Source organism: Sciurus carolinensis, chromosome 7 (assembly GCF_902686445.1).
Source record: "Sciurus carolinensis chromosome 7, mSciCar1.2, whole genome shotgun sequence".
Lineage (NCBI taxonomy): Eukaryota > Metazoa > Chordata > Mammalia > Rodentia > Sciuridae > Sciurus > Sciurus carolinensis.
This window is the reverse complement of record NC_062219.1, coordinates 146,271,687-146,296,936: the sequence shown is the minus strand read 5'-3', so window position 1 is coordinate 146,296,936 and position 25,250 is coordinate 146,271,687.

The following is a 25,250-nucleotide window of genomic DNA, read 5'->3' as shown; positions in this document are numbered from 1 at the left end:
CTCGCTGTTAGAACTGTAGAAACATCAGAGCTGGAAGAAAATGCTTTTTTAATAGTCTGCATTCCTCTTTTCCTTAATGAGTATAGCTAATGATCCAGGAGCCCAAGAGATGTAAGTATCCAGATTTTCCAGCCTTGCCATTTTGACAGGTAAAGATACTGAGGCCCAGGATAGATGGGTGGTGACGTGCTTGCTCAATCCCAGGTCTAAAATCCAGGCTTTTGATTTTCAATGCTCTGATCCAACGGGACCTCCATGATGCCATCTCCAAATTCTTTCCTCAAGGATTTGATCTCTGAAAATCCAGTGAGCTAGGAGACTTAGGCTAAAATCTTTACAAAGACACCAGCACATTGCTGATGGGTTCGTTGCTTTTATTTGGGGCTGGGGATGGGACCGGGGTGCTCGTCACTGAGCTACTCCCTAAAGCTTTTTTATTTTATAGTTCGAGGCAGGGTCTTGCTGAGTTGCCCAGGCTTACAGGAACCTGTGATCCTCCTGCCTCAGCCTCCCCATTTGCTAGGATTACGGGTGGGAACCACAGCGCCACACACATGGCCAATGTTTCATTAAAAGGTATGTGAGCTGAATTTTCCAAAAGAAGTGGAAAGAAGGAGCAGGCTCTACCAAGACTGTCCTGGGTCAGGCCAAGGGAGAGGGAGACAAGAGTACAAGCTGGAAAGGGAACAGCTAACTTTACTCTGCCGGTTGACTCCAGGCTGGGCCTGATTGCTTGGTGAGAGGGACCCACGCTTGGTAATCCTTTTATTTATTTATTTTTTAAATGGCACATTTGGTCAACTAAGAAATGGGCCTCCCTCACCTGGGAATGTGAGACTAGCAGCACCTCTAATGTAAAGTGGGGTGCTGGGTCCAGCCTTCCCTGCTACCACCTGAGCGCCTTTCCCATCTAGGGCCCAGGTAAGAGCAGGCTCACTCCTTTCCCTGATGTCTGTAGTTCTGTGGTGCTTTTGCTTGTACCCTGGGGCTGCCTCTGTAATTTAGGTTTGGGCCTGAAGATGGCTCTCCCCTTAATAAATCATGCTGCTAATGCGAAGTCACTTTTGAAAGTTGGAAGGAACTGAATGTGCAGTCGCAAAGCTGTACCCTATTTGCTCAGCCCAAGACTCTGACAGTTCAAAAGGTACGAAGCACATCTTGCCAAGAACGGATTGTGAAATGGATTAGAAAATCAGGCTGTTCCTGCTGTCGCCGGTTTGCAGCTCATGAGTACCCCCCACGGCTGCACTGTCACCCTGTCATTTGGGCTGAGAGGAGACTCTTTCTGCGATCCTAAGTCACTCTAACTGTATTTTTTCCCCCTTAAACTGTAGATAAGAATCAGGAGTCAGAGTTAATTCCTTCCTCTTTGTTAATCTGTGAAGAAAAATGAGCCTGTTTATCAGGTTCTCTGGAAGTTGGAGATTTAGCTAGATTCAGTACAACTCTGTGACAAAGACAAAGTATTTCTGAGAATAATAGAAGCAATATATTATGTGATATTCTAAAAGTGTGTTCAATTATGGATTAGATTAAAATGGAAAATAAATTATAGGTGAAATTGTACATAGCAAAAAAGACTTCAAAGCTCTATCTCTGACCCACTTCATGAGTTGTTTTCAGCCAGGTGCAGTGGCTCACACCTGTAATCCCAACAGCTTGGGAGGCAGAGGCAGGAGGATTACAAGTTTGAGGCCAGCCTCAGCGACTTATGGAGACCCTAAGCAACCTAGCAAGACCCCGTCTCCAAATAAAAAGGACTGGGATTGTGACTTAGTGGTTAAGTACCCCTGGGTTCAACACAGGTACAAAAAAAAATTAAAAAGAGTTGGATTCAGTAGGTCATGATTCTCATAATAACAAAAGAAGTTGACCTCCTGAAGTTTGTCAAAATGGGTCTGAAATATAGTACTAAAATAATAATAATAACAACAGATAATGTAAATGTCTACATACCAAGGGAAAAGCTAATCATTTCAATGCATCTTATAGTTGGCACCAAAAAAATGTCAGGTATTGTCATAGTTACCAAATTACAATTCTATAAGTTATGTACTCTTGTTATGCCCATTTTGTGGAGAAGAAAACTGAGACCCTAGGATATAAGGTCACTTGCCAAGTTTCTGAAGCTGTATGCACTGGACCTGGGTAGCGCCACATTTCTGACTCCCAAGAGCCTGCACTTTGGACCACATGATTTGGTGCCTCCTGCTGTTCAGGCTACCCTAGCTCACTTGTCTTCATCCACATGGCAAAACCAATTAGGCAGACAAATGTAAGGAGCACACAGATCACCCAGGTGAATTTCAGCATATGGTGAAACTTCAGCTTTTGGAACCAGTTCTGCTACTTACCAGCTAAGTGACCTCTGCAAATTACTTAACCTCTCTGTGTCTCAGTCTCCTCATCTGTAAAATGAGGATCATAATACCTCCCCCAAAAGGTTGTTGGAAGAAAATATTAACACCCAGAACACTCTCTGTAAATGTCATCTATTATTCTTCCTAAATGTTCCTGCTATCTTAAGTGCAAATGCCCTCTCCATTAACATACTTATCTAGACAGTGTTTGTTAAGAATCGTGGTGATGTGTGTAGGTCGCAGTTTCAACTTGGAAAGACGACAACTCCTAACGGTCAGTTCTAGAAGACTAAAGATGCTTGGAGAGAGGCTTAAGCCACAAAGAATGGAGCCCACAGTATCAAGTCCCTTGTGCCCTTGGGATTTGCAGACACTGATGCTCATGGGTGAAGATGCTTTGAGTGATCGGAGTCCCTTGTACTCTGAGCTCATGTGACCCTGTCATTTCAGCCATGGGCAAGGCTATTACTTCCAGAACAGCCAGCCTGGTCATCTCCTGGTTAGAAAGGAGGCTCCTACGTCACAGGAGAGATGCGACGGGCCAGGCGGGCTCTCCTGCCAGGAAGCGTTCACCCCACACCTGTCCCTGGGCCATCACAGCTTCACCTCTGCCTCTCTGAGGCCCTTGTTCCTGGAGACTCTGCTGACAGGACGGATGCACGCCCGGGGTTCCAAGCCTAGGATGGGCACCTTGATGGGCAGTCAGTTGACATCTTCTGCAGGCATCTAGATGAAAGTAAAATATGGCCAGGAATTGCCCCCAGGAGGCCAGGGAAGCAGCCAGGGAACCAACCTGTCCTGCTGCAGGTCTCCAGCCGCCTCGGGCATTGGCACTAGGTTTTGCCAATAAAGACACGTTCAATAAAACTGAATTAACTGTTTGTGCCTTGGTCTACAAGATTAGATGGGAAAACTCAGAGACCTGTAACTCCTAGTCTTCACTTGCCCACACTGAGGCTTCCAAGAAGAGTCTGGGGCTTTCCAGAACAAACGAAGGGTCTGATTATTAAATTATGTTTGTCATTAAGTCATTAGTGATTCACACATGGAAGTCTAATTAAAAATTGACTCCTCTGCTTAATGACTGTTGCAGAGGAGGTAATTGTTGGGTAATTCTAAACATTTAACCTCCATCTTTAGCAGGAGATGCACCTTTCCGTACCTGGGGCGGGTCAGCGGGGGCCTTCTCCTCACAGGCAGGTCCCTCTGAGGCAGGTGATTATCACTCTTCTGTTAACGATGCTTCTTCAGATGCCTGGATGCTTGTGCCCTTCAATTATTGTGAAGGTGAAGAGACAAAAGGAAATTGAAGCTGATACAGAGGGCCAAGAAATTCTCCTCCAGTTCTTCATAGGTTGAATGAAGAAGTTTCCTTATCAACAAAGAGATTCAAGATTCATATTTAAATGTTAATGTTGAAAAACAAAACCATTGGTAATCTTCCAGTGGATTGTGTTTTTTTCCCCTTCCGAAATATGTTTACTCATTTTAAAATTCAAATTGTCATAATTAGTTTTCACAAAAATGTCTTACCTTTGGGGACTCGCTTTTTTGATGTACTGAGGAAGAAACTGATAACTAAGTTGTCATGCTGATATCTTCCTGCATTCCTGCTCAATCCCCTGCCCTGGAAAACCACATCTGATCTTTCAGGCGTGTCCTGCCCTTTGCTTTTCAAACTATGGAGTTCTAGCGACTGTGATTATGTTGGTGACAGACAGGAACGCGGTTCATGATTTCTTTCCTTTCCTGTCCTAATTTAGGAACCACTAGCCCAAACCAGTGACCCAACTTTTACTAAAGCCTTCAGAGCTCTGCTCTTCTCCCCCTGGGGTACCCAGCAGAGGGAGGCCATAGGCATGAGGCACTGACACCTGATGCAACCAGAAATCTCCTCTCCTGGCCAAAGAGGAGGCAGGTTTTGGAGACGAGGCCTCGGATCTGACTTGGAATCTTGGCTTTGTACTAGTGGGCAGGCCTTGAGGGTGTTCCCAGCTTCCTGAGCCTCTGTTCCCTATTTATCAAAGCACAGGTAGCACAGGAACATTGCAGGTGAAAGCTGAACCAGACCACATTTGAAAGTGAATGGCAGAAGTTACTTAACCCATGTTCATTACCTGCTTCTGACTTGACACTTGATGAGTTCCTAACTCCCTCTATACACCATGCTCTGTTCAGAATCTTAATCTAATCTTGTCTTTCACAGCTGTCCTCAAAAGAATTATGACTTATGAAAGTGGAGGGCAGAAGGTTAATGTGAGAATCTTCCTAGTGGAGGGCACAGTGGCACACGCCTATAATCCCAGCTGCTGGGGAGGCTGAGGCAGGAGGATCGCGAGTTCAAAGCCAGCCTCTGCACAAACGAGGTGCTAAGCAACTCAGTGAGACCCTGTCTCTAAATAAAATGCAAAATAGGTCTGGGGATGTGGCTGTGTGGTGGAGTGTTGAGATGAGAGTATCCTGGATGATCCCGGAGGGCCCATGAGCATCGACAGGTGCGCTCCTCAGAATGAGGCAGAAGGAAGCCCACACAGAGGAGGAGGAGGTGATGTGGAGGCAGAGGCTGGAGTGCGTCAGCCACAGGTGGAGATTGCCGACAGACATCAGAGACGGGAAGAGGTGGAGAAGCCGCTCTCCCCGGAGCCCCAGAGGAAGTGCAGCCTTGCTGGATTCCACTCTTCCAGCCTCCAAACTGAGAGTCCATTTCTGCTGCTGGAAGCCACCCCTTTTGCGGCACTTCATTACAGCAGCCGCTGGAAACCAATACGAGGTGCCTTATTGTTAACAATACGAATTGGTTTCATCTGCAGAAAAGTCCCAATTCTAAGCATTTTTTTTTTTTTTTTTTAATCAGAACTCTTCCTAAAACTGTGGCAGTCAAGATGGAGGTCAAGGGCAGATAGAAGGGTTTCTCAAAACACTGACGTCATGTTATGTCATTCTGCTTTAAATCATCAGACTGTCCATGACTACTTTGGAGGAATAAGAAGAGAAACCACATTTAGAGCTGGCGTTGACCTTCCCGCTTGCATACCAATCTCCATGTCAGCCAGGACACCAAATATCCTTGATATTGTCGCCAACGGGGACTTGCCATCCCCACCCCTAATCCAGTTAACAAGGACGACGCAGACACCCTGGGACTCCGTCCCCCTCCTGCGTAACGGGAAGGGCTGATACCCTCCAACGCTCGACGCTAAAATCACAGAAGTAAATTGTTGGCTCCATTCTCCGACTTTCCTTAAAAAATCCATGTCTCACCATTTGGCATCTCTGGTTTTGACTCATCCGGGACATTGTGTTCTTTTCATGGGTACACAATGAGCGAAGGCTCTGTCAAGGGTATTGCTATGTGCTCACGAAGGAAAGTGTATAAGATTGTCTTCTTAACTCCAGAAAATTGAAAATTGGCTTTCTCATAAAAAAACAATTTTTCTTTTTCCTAGGGGTGTACTACAACTGGAAGATCAGAACACATCAAGAAAACAACATTAAATTGAACCTAAAAGGGGTCTTAAAAGTGGTTTAGAACTTTGGGTAGCGGCAGGTGCTTGGGGTCCCTGTGCTGTTGCCAAGAGGGAGTTGAGGGTGATTCTCCTGCTTCTCGGTTCAAGTGAGGTTAATGGAACTTCCAGCCATCGCTGGGGAGGGCGGGTGGAACCCAGCTTTTCTTGCGGACGCTCTGTGCTTCTTGATTGGTTTGCGATTCCTGTAGTGAGTACAGGAGCTTTTAAATAAATCAGCACAGCCAGTTTTCATCTCTTCCACTTATTTGGTATGCTCTAGTGTCCTCCTCCCAAAGGGGCAGGAAAGCACCAGATGGAAAGTACTTCCACCTATTTCTGACTTCATTGCCTCAGGAGAACAGTGTATACCGGCATTTCCTGCTTCCAACCGTAAGCTATCCCTGGAGACAAAGGGGCTTAGTAGGGGGTTAGAGTACTAAGTTCACATATTCTTGTCCCTTCCTCCCAGCACATAGTAGGTACTCAATAAACATCAACTGGCTCCTGAATGAACATGTGTGAATGTATGTAGCCCCATCACTGCAGATACCAAGGCCCTGAGGCAGAATAATAAATGAAGGAGCCAGCCTGGCGGGAGCACTGGGTATGAAGGGGAAGTGGTGAGAGATGATGTCAGTGTTAGGTCGGAATTTAGGCGACTGTAGGGGGCAGAGCAGAGCAGCCCAAACGAAGGCCAGAGGGCAAATGGTGACCCATCAAGTGGGCTAGAAAATTCCACTGACCCTTCACATCCACCTGTCACTCAGCAGGACCCCCTCCCATTTCAGCCTATGAAAACCCTGGGCAGCCAGGGCCACTCGAGATTTTCTCCGGGTCCCTACTTGAGCTGTCCCCTGGGGGTCTGGGAATTTTGCCCGAGAGCCAAATTCCAATAAAGCTTGCTTTGGCCACTTTCTGTCTGATTTTATTTGGCCGCTAACCATGCCCCCGAGCTTACAGGCAGAGGTAACAGAGGGCCAGGTCAGGTGGGAGCTCAGAAGCCACTGTGAGAATTTTGGCTTTATCAATAAATGGGATGGATTTAAACCAAAAAGTTTTTTCTCAGCAAAGGATACAATCAATAATGTGAAAAGAGAGCCTACAGAGTGGGAGAAAATCTTTTCCACACGCACTTCAGATAGAGCACTAATCTCCAAAATGTATAAAAAACTTACAAAACTTTACACCCAACATACAAAGAACCCAATCAATAAATGGGCCAAGGAACTGGACACTTTACAGAAGATATACAGGCAATTAATAAATATGTGGAAAAGTGTTCAATATCTCTAGTAATTAGAGAAATGCAAATTAAAACAGCTCTAAGATTTCATCTAACTCCAATTAGAATGGCTATTATCAAGAACACAAACAATAATAGATGTTGGCGTGGATGTGGGGAAAAAGGCAAATTGGTGCAGCCACTCTGGAAAGCATTGTGGAGAATCCTCAGAAAACTTGGAATGAACCCACCTTTTGACCCAGTTATCCCCCTCCTTGGTTTATACCCAAAGGACTTAAAATTAGCACCCTATAATAATGCAGCCACATCCATGTTTATAGCAGCTCAATTCACAATAGCTAGATTGTGGAACCAACCTAGATGCCCTTCAACAGATGAATGGATAGAGAAACTGTAGTATACATACATAATGGAATTTTATTCATCCATAAAGAAGAATAATATTATGGCATTTGCAGATAAATGGATGGAATTGGAGAATATGATGCTGAGTGAAATAAGCCAATCCCCAAAAAACCAAAGGCCAAATGTTTTGCCTGATAAGTGGATGATGATATATAATGGGAATGGGGGTGTGGGGGAGAGAGAAGAATGGAGGGACTTTAGATTATGTAGAGGGAAATGAGAGGGATGAGGGGGTGGGGGTATGAAAGATGGTGGAATGAGACAGATATCATTGCCCTATGTACAGGTATGATTACACAAATGGTATGAATCTACATCATGCACAACCACAGAAACAAAAGGTTGTACCCCATTTGTGTACAATGAATCAAAATGCAGTCTGTAAAAATTCAAAAAAAGAATAAAAAAAAAAGAATTTTGGCTTTTACTACAACTGAGATGGGAAGCCACAAGATTTTGAGCCCAAGAATGACATGATCTGACTTGAGTTTTAAAAGCCGCTGTATGCAGAGTAGACTATGAGAATCAAATTGGGAAGCAGGGAGACCAGTTGGGTGGCCAATGTAACAGTCCAGGAGGAAAATGGTAGCCACTTGGACTGGGATGGTCCACTTGGAACTGGGGAGAAAGGGTCAGATTTGGGATATGTTTTCATGAAGTCAATGAGATTTTCTCATTTTTTAATATCTATTTTTAAATAGAAAAAGAGAGGTGCTTTCAAATTATTGGGATGAAGAAAGAGAAAAGTGAAGTTCTTATTAACTAAGTTGAAGAAAATGAGGAGAAGCAGAGATTCCGAGTCTGGTCCTGAACACGTTCAACTTGAGTCGTCACACATCCAGGAGGAGCTATGGATTGGCAGCTAGATGGTGCCAGAGCAGAAAGAGGGGCTGGTACTGTGGGTGAGAGAGCTCTGTGGTCAGGGACTTGGAAAAGCTGGGTTAGGCTGACAGTTGCTTTCCCTAGAACCCCTTCAAGATTTTACCTCAAATGCACTTTAGGAATCTCCAAAAGAAGGATTTCTGTTTTGCCAAACTGATTTGACTATGGAGCACTTATCTGGGGAATCGTCTGGTCACACTATCACTCCCTTTGGAGAATACAACTAAAGATATAAGTGAAATAAACCAAACCCAAAAAACCAAAGGCCAAATGTTTTCTCTGATATGCGGAAGCTAATTCACAATAAGGGTTGGGGGGCACTAGAGAAGAATAGAGGTACCTTAGATTAGGTAGAGGGGAGCATAGGGAGGGGAAGGAGTAAGGGGGAAGGAAAGATAGTAGAGTGAAGCCGACATCATTACCTCATGTACACGTATGACTGCATGACCGATGTGATCCTGCAATAGGTACAATCAGAAAAATGGGAGATTACACTCCAGGTATGTATGCTCTACCAAAATGTATAAATGCATTCTACTGTCATGTGTAACTAATTAGAGCAAATAAAAAATTAATTTAAAAAATTAATTTAAAAAAAGATAGCTAATACTAGTTCTTCAATCAAAATATCTCCCATTAAAGCAGGACTGCACACAGCAATTAGAGTTTGGAATGGACATCCTTGAATCATTTACCTGATGACTTTGTGCTTTTTAGCATTTTCCTTTGTGAATGAACAGAACCCCCTTCAAGTATGGAAAGTAGATTCTTATGAGCTGGAGTAGATGAACCAGACCCAAGACCCTGGTAAGACCACCCTCTGGGTGAATTAAGGAAGCCAAGCTTCTAAACCCGCAGGACAAAAGGCTCAGCTCATGAAGTCCAGGCGGAGACACCCCAACCTGCCTTCCTCCTCGTCTTCTCTTCCACTCAGGGTCTTCTGGATTCAGGCCACCACTTCCCAGGTGACTCCTCAGGCGGGAGCCCCTGCCCCGCCACCATCACGGCCTTCTTCCCTGATGGTCTCCTCTCCTCCATAACAAAGCACAGACCCTTTCATGACTCCTGAGTCCTTGTCTCCAGCTCTGGCCTTCTCCTGGATCCTAGCATGATATTTCTGACTGCGCTCAGTACCCACTGTGCAGGATCCTAGAAACACCTCAAACTCAGTGCTTCCCAAGACAAGATCAACTTTTCCATCCAGACTCGCTCTTCCTCCTGAGATGCTGTTTGGTTTCTACCGCCATTGTGCTCCTGTGGTCCCAAACAGAAACCTAAACTCCTTCCTCCCTCACTGCCATCTCCTCCACCCACCACGTGCCATGGTTCATCAAGACCCATCATGGAAACCTCCCAATCTCTCCCGGTCTTCCTCCTCCCCACTCCACTGCTTCAGTTCAGAGCCCCATCTTCTACCTGAACTGTTGCAGTAGCTTCCAAATGGTCTCCCTGGCTTCTACATGGGGCCTCCACTAACCAGTCCTCCTTGATACCAGAGGACTGGTTATGCCAGAGTGACCATACCCAATGGAAAATGGTCACATGACTTCCCTGCTAAAAGCCACTGTGAGCATCTCCTCACTCCCAGCAGGAGGCTGGCATGCCTACGATTGGACAGGGCATTCCACAGCCTGGCTCAAACCGTCTTCCCTGCCTCACCCCCACCGCAGCCCCGAGACATGCAGAAAAACTCTTCCCGTGACTTCAACTTTCACATCTGTATGTCTGCACATTCTGGAGACTTACCTTGACTGAGAATGCTTCCCACCTCTCTTCACTCCTGTTGAGTTTAAGGCTTTAAACTCGAGGAAAAGCCAGGCGCAACGGCGCACACCTATAATCTCAGCAGCTCGGGAGGCTGAGGCAAGAGGATCGTGAGTTCAAAGCCAGCCTCAGCAAAAGCGAGGTGCTAAGGAACTCAGTGAGATCTTGTCTCTAAATAAAGTACAAAATAGGGCTGGAATGTGGCTCAGTGGTGGAGTGCCCCTGAGTTCAATCCCCGGTAGACCCCCACCCCCGCAAAAAAACCTTGATGAAAAAACCTTCTTTAAAGAAGTACGATCAAATGTTGTATTTTTTTTTTTTTTTCATTGTGGGAAACACTTAAAATCCCTGCACTAACACAGTTAGTAACCCATCTGCTGTGGCTTGAATGTCTCCCTCAAAGTTCACGTTTGGAAACGAAAACCCCAGCGCAGCGTTGTTTGGAGGTAGAGCCCAGTAAGAGGCGACGAGGTCATGGGGGCTCCACCCTCATCCGTGGGTTGTCATTATCTCAGGAGCAGACACAGTGTCACTAGAATCCCGTTCAGCCTTATCACAAGTGAAAGCTTCACAGTCTTCCTTCCTGACCCCTCAAGCAGTCAGGGACCCTTCTCTCTGGACACCTATGACCTTTACAGGTGACATAGAACTTCCTGGTCTTCAGCAGTCTGGAAACACAATGGAAGAACATGGATCATCTGAGTGAGAACCTTCTAGTCTTAACCTCTACCAAGGCAAGTGTTAGGCATGTGGCTTTGCAGGAATGAACACTCCAGGTTTTTAAAGCAAAGTCAGAAATCATGACACTGATTCTTAGTCAGGTTCCAGGGCAAAGAACCGAACCCTGGAGATCCAAAGAGTGGTAAGTTTAAATCTTTGAAGATGGGGGCTGAAAATATCAGGAACCGGAAGGAGCTCTTGGGGACTGAGTTGTCTTTCTGTCCCACCAGCAGCTGGAGTTCGAGTCCCATTCTACAGCTGTCATGCTATGTCCACTCCTCTCTGGGTCTCTGCATTTGGCCGCTACTCCACTAGCTGACAGTCATTCTCTGACTCCCATTCATACCTACCAACAGAGATTCCGATGGTCAGGCCACCTCGAAAGCCCCTGGAAGGTCTCTCTTCGGTGCTTCTCTTAGGTCAGGTGCTCCGCCTTGGCCCAGTGATCACAGTCCTCAGGGCTGCAAGCTATGGAGCAGAGGTCTCAGCATTGACTGGAGCCATGACTAGCATTGCAATGGCCGGTCAAGTTCAAGCACCTTTCCTCTGCCTGGAGGAATCCCTCATGTACCCGTGACATGTCCCCACGCAGTTGTGGTGGTCCTCACCTTCCTCATCTTGTAGCACTTGCACTCTCTGCCTGTGACCTGGACGCTTGCTGTCCTACTCACTGGTCACCGCACAGGTCGATGTCACCTCCCTGTGCAGATGGTGTCCCTGTACTCCTGCCTTCACCGTCCTGGAGGAAGTCTCACCTCAGGGGTGTGGGGTCAGCCTGCAGCCACACTGTGTCAGAATGCAATGTCCTCACTGGACTCACATCAGACCTTGCTAGGCCACAGAATGGTGTTCCCAGGAGCGGCACTTGTGATTCAAGTCTTTTCTTTTAATTTGTTGGTCTGTTTTCTTATTCCTCATCCTCTGCAGGGGAATCCAACGAATTCAGGAGGTAAGACCAAAAGACAGTTTGACCACATCCTCAAAAGCACCCTCCCTGTCAATCCTCAGCCAGTCTCCCAAACCAGACTCAGAGTGAGTTTCTTGTCCCTCAGAGACACCTTGTAATAAGTGACTTGCTTGTAAGTCTTAACATGAAGCCAAACAGCAGCCTCATTTGTCCATGGTGTCTGCCCCAGGAAGCTCATGCAGCTCCCATGACAGCATCCTGTGGCTCCCTACCCCTGCGCCACCCCCACTGTGCCTCTGCATACCCCCACTGTGCCCCTGCATAGGTGCAGGGTCAGAGCCTGGGCTCTCTCTTGCTCTAGGGATACATAACAGTAACACTCTAATTGCCTGAGTCATCATTCCCCGAGTTATAACAAATGATACACCTTTACTGCCTGAAAGGAAGGAAGCTAAAGTTTATCAAGCATCCAGTATGACCCAGGTTTTGTATTAGATACTTCACATTGGTGACACTGTTTCATCTTCATGACCCCTTGGAGAGGGATATAATCATCTCTAGTTTACACATAAGGAAACAACAGAGAAGTGGCATGCCCCGCTACAAGGTCACTCAGCTAAAATGAGAGCCAGGGAGGGAGTCACACCCAGGGGTTCTCACTGCAAGTCTGTGTTTGCCCCAATCCCACACTGTCCCCTGCTCATTTATATGTCTGCCTCCCCGCTGACCATGAGCTCCTCCTTGGCAGGTGCCGTCTGTGATTCCTCACTGTCCCCTCTGCATCTGTCACACTCTAACAGAGGAGTAAGCAGCATCTCTTCATGCAGCAAGGGGGGGACAGACAGAAAGCAAAAGCTCTGTTTGCCTTGCACTTAGTAAGAGCTTAATAAATGCTTATGAATGAATGCCAAGCTTCTAGAGAAGCCCCCAAAGCCTTCCCTTGAGACCGTCAAGTGATATGATTGGCAGGACTCAATTTATCAGCCTGCTCCAGGCAAGCCTGTGAAACCGGGCAAGAATGATGGGGCTGGAGCTAATGTAATTTCAGATGAGCCCATTAGGGGCCTAGTACTGCTAGAAACTGGGACATGGAGTTAAAGTGCCCTTTATAATTTAGACTCAAAAGCAGATGGGATGTGGAGAGTGAACCCTTGCTTGACATTCTAATGCCTTTTTCTCTGGACCAGAATTGGTTATTAAATGAGCAGAGTTTCTGCAAGGGGAGAAGGCTGGGGTGACTGAGGAGCCACCCTTAGCCCAGACCTGGAGCTAAAGGAGCTGACCTGCAGAGCCCTCTTCCAGGCCTGGGATTTTATGGTTCTATTATTTGGATAACAGGAGAGAAGGGGCAGCCAGACCAGCAAGTAGCTGTCTGATGAGGTGCTGTCAGAACCAAGAGAACACAGGCAAAGGCAGGGAGTCTATTTCACTGTGGCCCCACGTCCCGTCGTTGAGACACAATAGTAAATGGCTGCTTATGAAGGTGTCCGTGTTTCCGGCACCACTGCAGGTGAGCGGTCAGCTGGGAGAGTAAGCAGTTCACATCTACAGAGCTCTGCTAATTTTTCCATTCACAAAGAGATAAAAAAGATATTTCAGGGATTTCTGCAGGAGAGGGAGAGAGCAAGTACATTTTAAATTAATGCCATTATTTCATCTCTGGGAAGAAATCAAGGATCAAAAAGTTAAAGACTTCGAAGGCAATTCTGCATTTCTGGAGACCAGACAGGTTTGAGGATCATGGGATTTTACAGCCAGAGGCACCTTTAGCACATCTCCCTTATTTTGCACACAAGAGAGCTGGAACTCAGAGCCCTGACACACTCAAATGTGGAGCCACAACTCCTGGCAGACTCAGTTCCTTCCCCAGTCTCTAAATCCTGTGTCCTTTTCTAACAAGACCTACTCTCTACAGACTCATTTTAAGAATCAAATGAGATGCTGGCACGGTGGTGCACGCCTGTGATCCCAGTGGCTCTGGAGGCTGAGGCAGGAGGATCATAAGTTCAAAGACAACCTCAGCAACTTAGCAAGGTCCTAAGCAACTCAGCAAGACCCTGTCTATAAATAAAATATGAAAAAGAGCTAGGGATGTGGCTCAGTGCAAAGCAAGCCTGGATTCAATCCCTGGTACCAAAAAATAAATAAATAAAAATAAAAAAACTCAAAAGACAAACAACAAACAAAAAGAATCAACTGAGATAATAGATGCCAGTGAAAATGTTTTGCAAATCACAAACCCTATGACGTGCTATAAACTTCTATGCAAATTATTAACATTGTTGACATTAAAACATTTTTTTAAAATAATTTTTAGTTGTCAATGGGCCTTTATTTTGTTTCTATGTGGTGCTGAGAATCAAACCCCGCGCCTCGCACATGCTAGGCAAGCACTCTGCCACTGAGCCCCAGCCCATTAAAACATGTTTACCCATGTTTTATCATCAATGGAAATAAGGGACAGATTTTCATCCTTCGTAAATGACTTTACAGTAGACATTTCCTTTTCAACCCTTTAGTAATGATTTCTCCAAGTGTTCCTTATAAGCTCTTTTTTCTCATTATAAAAAGTAACATATGCTCATTATAGACGATTTTAAAATACCAAAAGACATAAAGAAAAATGTCACCCATAATCCCCAACCCAAAGACAATCTCTATTAATCTTTTGATAAATTTCTTTCCAGTTTTTCCCATGCATATTTCAGTAGAGTTATAATCATATTGAATTGAATATTCTACTTCCTGATTTTTTCCACTTAACATATTTTGCCATGTTACTAAATGCTGCCTTTTAAATGCCTTAATGGCTGCATAATGTTTTCTCCTATGGATATACCATAGATTATTTAATCATTCTTCCTTATTAGCTATTAGGTTCTTTCCTTTTTTAAAAATATTATACATGATGCACCAATGAACTTTGGATGAAATTTTTCTGTATCTCAATTCGTGAACAACACAGTAAGATGGTTTATGGACATAGGAACCCTGAGAAAATGAATTTTTAAGGTTTTGATGCATTTTTTAATTGTTTTTAAGAAGATGTTTTCAGTTAACAATTAACCCACATAGGATAGAGTAGTTTCCTAGTGCTGTTGTGACAGGGCACCACAAACCAGATGAGTCAAAACAACAGAAATTATTCTCTCACAGTCTGGAAGCCAGAAATCTGCAATGCAGAGTCAGCAGGGCCATGCTCCCTCTGAAGCTCCAGGGACGAATCCTTGCTTATCTCTTCTAGCTTCTGGTTGTTGACAGCAATCTTTGTTCCTTGGTATTAGGGGTTGTAACCACAATTCCTGCCTCTAACTTTCCACAACCTTCTTCTCTGAATCCAGGCATGAAGGCACATGCCCATAATCCCAGCAACTCTGGAGGCTGAGGCAGGAGGATCACTTATTGTGGGTTGGATCGTGTCTCCTAAAATGCTATGTTGAAGTCCTAACTCCTGGCACATCGGAATGGCACCTTATTTAGAAATAGGGTCTTTGCAGACAGAGACATTTAGATGAGGTCATTGAATTAGGGAAGACCCTAAATCTGAAGACTCATGCCCTTACCAGGAGAGTGGGATTGGAAACAGACAATACATTTCCATAAATGTCTGCATTAATGTTGAGCATGGTGGCGTGATTATTTTCCAAAGGGTTTGTTTTTGTTTTTTAGCTTAGTGTCTTTTTAACATAGCCAGGCTTGATGTTTACTCATATAAATATCAGTGGGAGCCCACTGATCTGGGTAGATGCTCACCTGTACACCATCCCTCCCTGCCGTGGGCTCCATCCTCCCCAGAACCCCGAGGAGGAGCTTCCATCAGAGCCACCCTGAAAAGGGGGGCACTGGGGAGCTTGGGAGTGAGACAAAGATGGGTCCAAACCTTGGTTCCACCTCTTGGCAGTGTCAACTTCAGCAATGTGCTTGATGTCTCTAGCCCTCAGTTTTCTCCTCTGTTAAATGGGAATGGAAAACGTGTGGGTTGAGCACTCACCCTAGCACAAAATAAGTGCTGGGCTCATGTTACTCATGGTTTTCTTTGTGTGTTCGTGTTAGCACTGTTACTATCAGTCTTAGCCAGCTTTCCATCTTCATGAGAAATACCTAAGATCATCAACTTATGCAGAGAAAAGATTTGCTCTGGTTCTTGATTTTGGAGGTTCCAGTCCATGACCTGTAATACAAAGCTGCTCCCCGCCCTTTCCTTGCATCACAACCTAGCTTGTCAGTCTGAAAGTTGCTCTCCCTGCCCTTTGTGGTGCAGCCATTTTCCCTGCCTCCCAACTACTTGTCAGTCTGAACATCCTAGCTAGTTATTGGTTCATCAGTCAGCTTGCAAGTATCCTTCTCTGTTATTGGTCCCATTAGCCTGGTGGAATTCAACTGCTTAAGGGTAGCTACCCCGCCATTTTTTCTCTTGCTTTTCTCTCCTACTCACTTGCTTTCTCTCTCCTCCTCGCTTTTCCACTCTCTCTAGCTCACGCCCTTTCTCTTTTCCTCTTTTCCTCTCATTTTCTCTATTACCCTGCAGTAAGACACTCTGTTTGCTTAATAAACCTTCTTATGTGATTTCCTGTGTCCCACATGGTTTGCGTGAGAGTTCTTACATGACCCATTGACCCCACAGCTTTTGGGCCTGTGATGAAGCAACACATCATGGCGGGAAGGTGTGGTAGAGTAAAACCGTTCACCTCAAGGCCAGGAAGCAAAAGAGAGGAAGGGGTCAGAGGCCCACTATCCCCTTCAAAGGCACACTCCCAATGACTTGAAGGTCTCCCATGAGGTCCCACCTCCTGAAAGTTCCACTACCTCCCAGTAGCACAGAGCCAGGACCATGCCTTTAACACGTGGGCCTTTGGGGACACTCAAGACCCAATAATAGCAGGATCACTACCACAGGGATGTTGATCATTCCCAGTTTTTGTGTAATATGGCTCTATCCCTTGCGTGGAGAGCCCATGTCTGGTCTGACCCTTTTCCTGGAGTTTGGGTATTTTCTGCTTGGGTTATGACTCTGCAGCCCAGCCATTTATTGTCTGTGTTCCTAGTTTGTACCTCAGATGTTTGATTCTCACTTAGCAGTCTGTAGATTCTCTGCAGAGCCTTGGTATCTGCTGACATATCTTCCCCTCAGATCAGTAGATACTCTCTGCTACAGAACCAAATTCAAGCAGTTTGTTTTCCCCATTGCGACTAATCATATTTCAGTACTCCAGAACCGACCTGCACAGCCACAACTCGCTTTGCATAGGCGCCCTCCTGCCTAGTCTGACATCCGATATTGGGTAATATATTCCTCTACCCAGTTCTTCCCTGCCAATCAGTATGGTCTATGTGAGTTTCTAACACTTAATGACTTTTGTCTGGACAGCACCCAGCCCAACCCCTTTCTCTCAACCTGTGCAATCTCTGCTCTGCTCACGTCCCAGAGTCAACAATTAACTTGACTGGAGTCATCCGCATTCCTGGCTTTGACAGGATTCTTCAGTACCATATAGAATCATTCCTAGAACTTTAAAAAAATGGCATCCCCCCCTACACACACACATTTAGCAATTTTCTGTTTCTTGTGTATTTTATACTGAACAGGACCAAGCACAAGAAACAGAATGAGAAGAAAGCAAGTAGTCAAGGCTAAAGTGGTCAGGGGCTATACAATAATGCACAGACTCTCTCCCAATTCTAATCAGTTACCAAATTATTTATGCCACTTAATAAGGCAAGGGAATTATAAAATTCATTGAACATATTTTATCCTGTGTTGAGTTACTGTAGGGTGCATGCTTAGGGTAACTACAGTTAAACCCATTAAGATGACTTTAATCTCTTCTTAATGTCACAGCCAGCTGCTTGACCTTGCTTCATGCATATTCATAGTGCTATTAACGGCGAGGCGGTACCCCTCAAGATAGCAGGCATAGTGTCCAGGCTGCTGTGACCTCACGTGCTTTGCAAAACGTTAATGCAGTCACACTTTGAATGACGATGTTCCACCAGCAAGATGTAGTCCTGTGGTTCAGAGACACTTCTTTGCCCTACAGCACTGTAAGTTCTCAGAAATGTTTGCGAACGTCTCTCAGCAGACCGACACCCTTGCGCTTTCTGCGGTCCTCTCTGAGGGTCTCATAAGAATCCAGTCTTCCAAGAAAACAGCCATAGAGTTGCAATAAACCATTAAAAATGCCAAGACTTTGTTCTGATCAAGGAAAATCTCTGGAGACAAAGAAAAAAAAATGACATACCAGACCTGATCCAGTTCTCCACTTGTGCAGATCACTTCCTGGGAATGTAACTCTGGGTCGTCAGTGTCATACGATATGCTTATTCTGTATGTCTACGCAAACTCGCAGGCACGTGCACACATCCTGTTGAAAGCCCTGAGTGGAACGTTCTCATATTCACATTTACAAACTGGCAATGGCGCTGATCAAACACTTGGCCCACCAAACTTCATCAGGCAGAGTGGCGATGTAGCCCTAGGAATGAGAAGGCTTTCCCTTTGGCCCCCCCAAGTCACATGATCTTTAATAGCGAGGGAGACTTGGGACTTTATTGAGCTAACATCCACTACCTAAGGGTCAGCATCCAGCATGGTGCCGAGCTTGAACTCGGATTAAGAAAAGCATTCCAGGGTAGAATTGTAGAAAACTGGAAGCTTGGTTGTTGCAATTGCTATTGCTTAGTTCTTAAAGAATGGGACCTCATAGGGAAGGAGTCTCCTTGGAAAACTGACATGGCTGAATGAACAATAAGCAGCTGAAGGAAGATAAGGCCCTTGGGAAGCAAATTAGAACCCCCTTAAAAGCAACTGAAGTTAATTCAAAGGATATTTACATCTACTGCCCTGAAGAAAATGAGTTTGTGCTAAAGTACAAGCCATCAGAAAAGAACCTTCCGCATACACCTAGAGAGCTCTTGGAGTTATGTGAGTTACTTGCTAGGATGATAGACACGGGGGAGAGTTGCTAATGAGGTAAAGGAACCAGAGTCCTTCACTCTTCCCAGGCTAGGGACCTCAGAGCTGAGCTACCCAACAAAATCTGACTTGTTTTCAGAGATATTTTCCGAGTGGGAACTAGGCCTCCGACTCAGGGTTAAAGGCTCACATCAGAGGGCATTTCATTCCCCCACAACACGCTGATGGCCTCAGATGTCAGTCACCCTCACACCCCCTCGGGGGCCCTCTGGACCTAAGCCAAGGAGCCCTCTTTGGCCTCTTGGTGCTGTCGAATGCTGGAATGCGACTCTTCTGAACAGCGGGGACACCTTGTTGTCATTCATGGCAAAGTGGGAAAAATTATTTTCTCATGCTCCCAGGCTTCTCAGCAAGGGTGACAAAATGAAACATGCGTTTCGCTCTGGTTCTGAATAAATAAAAGACGATTGGCCTATGTTTCTTAATTAAGTTTTTTCTGCATCATATTTTCCATACCAGGAATTGAGACCTTTTGTAATCTCCCCCTTCCTTAAAACTAACATCTGTTCCACAAGCGTTCCTCGTGTCAAAAAAGAGGGAGAGAGAGGAAGAGAGAGAGAGAGAGAGAGATCCTTATGTCAGGGAACCAGCATCAGAGAATATTATCTTTATCTTCAAACTTTCAGCAACCATCGTGTATTGTCTTAGCTATATTATGCATAAGACTGAAAAATGTATGGCCAGGCCTAAAGTTCAGTCCCTGTTCAATCATTTGATCTTTTAGCCAAATTTCTTAACTCGCTCTCACTACGGATTACAGAGTCAGAGACACCAAGGCACAATGGATGCCCTCAAACAGAAAGCGCAGGTGGAAAGTTTGACAAAAGTCAGGGTGACTAGTTTCCAGAAAGATGACATTATTTCAGGAATCTCTGAAGCCTTCTGAGAGGGTTGATTAAAGCCCTGAAATTCCCACATTTTCTTCAAAATACTTCATATTATAAAAATAAAGTAACAAAAATCCCCAAAGCATTCAGAAGAAAAAAAAAATATGGAAGGTCACCCAAAGAGGAACAAAAATCAGACTCCACAGTGACGGTGAGAAGACAGTGGTGTATCACTCTTAGTTTTGAAAGGAGAGGCCCAAGAATAATCCAAGAATTCTACACTCAAAATGTATATGAAGTCAAACTGTCAGACTAAGCTAACAAACATGCAGACATGACACTCAGTTCAATTTGAATCTCAGATAAACAATGAATATTTTTTAAATATAAATATATCCCAAATAGTGCGTGGGACATACTCACACTAAGACTTCTTCACTGTTCATCTAAAATGCACAGTAATGTATGAGCCCTGTATTATACCTGGCAACTCTGATTAACAGAGTCAAGTGTAGTGTGCACGCCTGTAATCCCAGAAGCGGGGGAGGCAGAGGCAGGAGGATCACAAGTTCAGCCTCAGCAACTTAGTGAGGCTCTATGTAACTTAGTGAAATCAAAATAAAAAACAAAAAGGGCCTGGAATGTGGTTCAGTGATTAAGTGCCCCTGAGTTCAATCCCTGGTACCAAAATAACAAAAAACAGACATTAACATAATAATTGTTAAAGCTGATGCCTTTTTAGTTATGTTTAGGGAGGGGAAAAACCCTTCTGAAGGTCAGAATATTGGGGAGTTTTATTTTCTTCTTTGTAACTTTCCGTAGCTTCCAAGTTTTCTGCAGTACTTGAGAAAGTAGAAAGTACTCAAGAAATCAAGAGAAAACACCTTGTTTGATTTTGTTTCGGGATATTTTTATAGAAGAACAGAACTGGGGTTTTGAAGAAGGTGGTGTATACAGTCAGCCCAGAGGGTGGTGGGTTTTAGAGAAGCAGATGGAGGGACAGGAATGTAAACTGGCTCAAACATGGTACCTGCTGTTCTGCCACCCACAGGCAGGTAGCTTCTTTGGGTCGCATTTCCTCATCTGTAAATTAAGCATCATAATGCTGGACTCAATGTGTTGCTGTAAGAATGAAATACGATACTTTCCATAAAGCATTTGCCACAGTGCTTAACACATCAAAAGAACTCACAAAACTGATTATTACTATGATGGATATTATTCCTATTCCTGGAAGCTAAAGCTGTACTAGTAAGAGAGAGGACCAGATTATAGGAAGTTTTGAAAGCCACGCAGAGGACATCAGGGAAATTCTGCATTCAGCACAAGTTAGGAGAGAACTGGACTCCAAGCAAGCAGGAAGGCTGATAATGATTCAGGCGAGGGGTGGCATGTTAGTTTCCTAGGGCTGCCGGAGAAAGCTACCACAGACTGCATGGTTTAAAACAACAGCAACTCAGGCTGTGGTTGTAGCTCAATGGGAGAGCGTTTGCCTCAAATGTGTGAGGCACTGGGTTCAATCCTCAGCATCACATAAAACTGAATAAATAAATAAACATATTGTGTCCATCTACAACTTAAAAAGTATTTTAAAAAATAAAACAACAGCAATCTATTCTCTCACTGTTCCAGTGTCTGGAATCAGGGTGTCCACAGGACCATGCTCCCTCCAGAGGCCACGGGTGAGGATCTGTTTTTGCCTCTTTCAGGTTCTGGTAGCTATGGTGTCCCCTGGTTTATGGCTACATCACTCCAATTCTCAAAGCTAACGCTTGACTTTGGCTGTGTGCTTTCAATGTGTATCATCTGTCGACATCCCTCAGCCTTCTCCTTAAAGGAGTATATATGATCGCAATTTGAGCCCACCCAGCGAGTCCACCATCATCTCCCTATCTCTGAATTGGTAACTTAATCACATCTTTGGCTATTTGAGTTAATATTTGCAAGTATTTACCTTTTAAGGTAAATTGCCTTACCTTAAAATCTCTGGGGATATTTTTGAGCCTACCACAGATGGTAGGGACCTAAGAGCAGATCATCTAACAGTCCTGGAGCTCAGGTCAGCCTGGATGTTAACCCCTGGTGTGCTGGGTCCCAGGCAAGAGTCCCAGAACCGATGTGAGGTTGGGGGAAACACCCACCAGTGGCTATCTGCCAACTAGGATGACAGTGTAACCAGTAGAACCTACTGAATATAAGCCCTCACTGTGGGACAGAAAAGGAAAGAAGGTGGCAGCTCCGAAAAGATTTTATAGGCAAAATTGATGGGCCTAAACATTAAGGATGAAGTACAAAAGCCACTAGCTAGAGAGAGACATAATTATCAACAAGAGAGACATAGGGACATGTTTTCCAAATGATCCAAGGGTGAGGCTTGTCTTGGGTTTTTCATCACTGTGACCAAAACACCCAACAAGGATAACTTAGAGGAGGAAAAGTTTATTTGGGACTCACGGTTCCAGAACTCTCAGTTCATAGCCCGCCAACTCCATTGTTCTGGGGCTAAGGTGAAACAGGACATCATGGGGAAGCACCTAGCTCAGGGAGGCTGCTCAGCTCATGGAAGGCTCAGGAAGTAGGGAAGGGAGGGAGCACACAGGGAAGATGCCCCCTTCCAGGGCACGCGCCAGTGACCCACCTCCTCCAGTCACACCCTGCCTGCCCACAGTTACCACCCAAAGAGTCCATTCAAACAAGTATTAGGTTACAGCTCTCATTTTACCTCTGATTTCCCTGCATTAACAGGAGCATTTGGGGAAAACCTCACATCCAACCACTGCAAGGCTTGCAAGTTGTTTCCAGTGCATTCTTCCTCTCAGTCCCTGTAGCTGGACCAGTGCAGGGGACTGTCTGAGAGATGTTAATGAATTCACTTCTCAGTCTTTCAGAACTGGTGATGATCCTGGTGTGAAGCTGACAGCAATTGCAATGTGTCAGTACAGATTGTTTACCAAGCTCCCGCAAACATCATGAAGCCCAGGAGATTGCTCTAAATTAGGAAGAAACAGGTTCTTTCAAGACAGCCAGTGCTCTAGCCAGAAAGTGCTAATAGAGGGTTGCTTTTTAGTACCTCATGTGCTGATTAGAAGGTCGGTGGGTCCTAATTAGCATGGGAGGTTTATTCATCTGTAAACTTGCAAAAGAAATGCTCTCTAGGGAATCTGAATTCCAAAGAAGTGTTGCTCCCCCACTCCCTGACTTAACAGGAAATGAAGAAAGTTTGCCTCTGGGTTTTTCCTGTTAGGCAGGTAGACTGGAAAGGAGATCATTTCTTGATGATCCTTACCAAACATTTATTAGATATCAGTACAGTTTTCATTGATCTAACGAATCAGCCGATAGTATTTTCAATGAAAAAAAAGTGACATGAATTCTCACTTAAAGTGCATAATTTGACCCAAAGGGCAGAAAATTGAGACCTACGGTCAGCAGAGCAACGTACACTCCATTGTTTACAAAGATACATGATCATGCTGGGGGTTCCATGTTTGGTTAGAAAAATCTCTGCTGAGCATTACAGAAAAAGTGGAATTGCATACGCATAGTTTACACGTCACAAAGTGGATCTTACTTGCTATAGACACCAGATAGTAGTGGGACGAGGTGGTACACACTTGTAATTCCAGTGACTCAGGAGGCTGAGGCAAAAGGATAGCAAAGTTCAAGGTCAGGCTTAGCAACTTAGCAAGATCCTGTCTCAAAAATTGAAATAAAATGGGATATAACTCAATGGTAGAGTGCCCCTGGGTTCAATTCTCACTAACACACACACACACACACACACACACACACAAACACACATACGACAGTAATAACAGGTTGTAGCAAGGGTTCCAGCCAACCCCTGACCCCACATGAACAAAGTGAATTTGTTTTTGCTGTGATGCAGCTGTGAAGAGAAAACTCAAGATTGAGTAGGCTCATCACCAAAAGCAACTAAGTTCTGTTCTGTACAGATACCCACTGTGTGCCAAACAGATTCAGAAAAACAATCTTGCCTTCCAGGAGTTAACTTTTTAATGAATCCTTAGCTTTACAATGCCTACAAAAAATTATTTCCATTTCATTACATCCGTTTGTTACAGACGCTTCCATCTGATTTCTCAAGAGAATAGGAATAAAAGATCGCAGAAAATGCCTTGACCTATATTTCCCAAATCTCTATCCCTAGCAAATCTGATACTTTACTTCCCTCTCACAGCAGAAAACTTGACTGATTCTGTTCTGTTTCTTAAGAAATGTGTGCTAGATCACCAGGAATCAGATTGTTTAAAACTCAGCCAAACACTTTTACGAAATGCCCTAAGGTTATGTCAATTGTAAGTGCAAGGAAGCAACTCTACCTTCCTGCCTTGTGGCATCCAGAACTGCCTTTACCTCCAAGTATCCTCACCACCTATGCCTGGTGAAACTCTGGCCCTAACATAGACACTTCTCACCCTCCAAAAGAAGACAGCAGAACCTAGTCTGGAGCAAAAAGTGAGAACAAGGCGGCATGGCCTTCAGGACAAAAGGCCCTCAGATACCCTACAACCCAGAGTGCAATTGAACTTGAGCTCCAAGTGTTCTGAAATCTATGCCAACGTTCGCTGCAAGCCAGGCTTCCCACAGGTGACTTTTGGTCAGTAGCACAGCTGGGATACTGAGGCAGGCCTGTCTCCAGGAAATGCAGGACTCCTTTGACAGACAGCTTTGCTGAGCTTTCCTTACATCGCGTTGCAGTCTAAGTGTAGCTCATGGCCCACGAATGACAGAGGCAGGAGACGGGAAGCAAATCTTGGACCTGCAAGATTTCCTTTATTCTGTAGTGAAGTCCATCGATCAGGCATGGGAGGGTCCATTTTCTGGATATGGAGTTGACTCCCAGGGTTACAGATGGAGTCTGGGCTTTATAGTTTCATTGGGGACTGTGGATGTGCAATTTGCACAGACAGGTGCTAGTTGTACGGGTTAGAACTTTAACTTAGGAAGGTAGTTGTAAAACAGTCGAAACTCATTATTATCTGAGTAGAGAGGAGTCCAGATCCCAAGGGATGAGTACTCAAATCTTGTTCACTGCTTCTCTTTCTCTGGGATCCATCGTTACCCAGAGTTTCAATATTTGCTGTGCCTCTATTTAGGACAAATTTGCGATGGGGGAAGGTTCCAGTTTAGGGCCCAGCATTCAGTATTTACTCCTTTCCTTTAGGGTCCATTGTTATTAGGAAAGGATTTACTGGGAGTTAATGCTTGGCTAGTTTTCCCTCCCTCCTCCCCAGCTGCATCGTCCCTCCGTTTTTCTTTCAGAGCTGTCTTGCAAGAATATTATTTTCCATAACCCTTCACTGTCACTCCTATTCAACCTTCATTTCTGTTGCCCAGGTATGACTTGCATCCCGGTCGGATGGTTTTCCAGGCCTCTCCTGGCTTCTTCCCCTTTTCCTCTCACAGGCATTTCCCCTAATAAATTGCTTGCACGCTTAACTGAGCCTGGAGTCTCCTACTTGGAGAGCCTGGACTAACATAAGCAGGGGTCGGGGGTGGGGTCTGCCAAGAGCAGCAGAAAACAGCACAGGCGGGAACGTGGTATTGGCATGAAGAACAACTTCACTTCCAGAGGAGTAGGCCACTGCCGCAGGCCCAAGTCGAGAAACTGCGGAGGGTTTACTCAATGCCCACCGCGG